We start from the raw sequence: 1,147 nt of genomic DNA, 5'->3' as shown, positions 1-1,147 counted from the left end.
TCGCTTCTTGGTTTAACTTTGGTGGTTCCCATGATTTTACATATCCATCCATTTCTTTTAGATTTTCAAATTTAGAAGAGTATAGGTTTTTAAAATATTCCCTTATAATGGTCTGGATCTTTTGGGCATCTGTTGTGATATTTCCCCTTTCATCTCTGATTTTGTTAATTTGGATTTGCTCTTTCTTTCTTTTTTAAAATAAAAATAAAAACTCTTTAAAGGCTGAATAGTGTCATTGGAAAATGCAAATTAAAACTGCAATGAGGTATTTCAGTTACCAGATTGACTATTATTGAAAAGGCAACAGTACTGGAGAGGATGTGGAGAAGAAGGAACTCTTAAACTGTAAATTAGCAGAATATTATAGAAAACCACATGGAGGGTTTTCAGCAAAGAAAGAAAGAGAGAGGAAGGGAGGGAGGGATGGAGGGAGGGAAGAAAGAAGGAAAAATCTAGGAGTAGTACTACCATATCACTAATAATCCCATGACTGGACATATCTCAAAGGAAATGAAATGGTGTGTTGAGGAGGTCTGGGCTTCCATATATATATTGTAGCATTATTCAGAATGGCCAAGGTACAGAGTCAACATGACGAGGGTTCATCAACAGATGAGTAAGGAAAATGTGGTGCATATATAAAATTGAATACTATTCAGCTTTAAAATGGTTGTATTTCTTCAATAGCTGCTGCCTTGGAGGTTGTGAACAGGCCTGACATTCATGTTCCTGCCATGGTAGCATGATAAAAATGAAGGCCAATGAGTCTTCAATAGTAGGTGAATTTCATAAGCAAAACATTTTGGTAATAGTTGAACAACAATGTAAATGCACTCAATTTATTGAATTTTATACTTCAAAATGGTTAAAATTACAAATGCTTTCATGTCAATCCTATACAAGTTTAAATAAAGAGTGTGATCACAAAACAGTGTAGATCGACTGTGCTCCAGTAGATGGCCTCACACCAATGAGTTTAAGGGCAACACAAATTGGGGGAGGGGAAGAGGACACAAAATTATGAGAGGGTAGGAAATGGGGAATAGATCTGGGGGAAGATAGAGGGAGGTAATGGGGTGAATATGATCAAAACACATTATATGCATATAGTAAATTAAATTCTTAAAGTTACTAAATATATTTTTTC

The sequence above is a fragment of the Nannospalax galili genome, unplaced genomic scaffold (genome assembly GCF_000622305.1).
Source record: "Nannospalax galili isolate Female #2095 unplaced genomic scaffold, S.galili_v1.0 scaffold4178, whole genome shotgun sequence".
Taxonomy (NCBI): Eukaryota; Metazoa; Chordata; class Mammalia; order Rodentia; family Spalacidae; genus Nannospalax; species Nannospalax galili.
The sequence above is the reverse complement of the archived record's forward strand: the minus strand, read 5'-3'. Positions refer to the sequence as shown.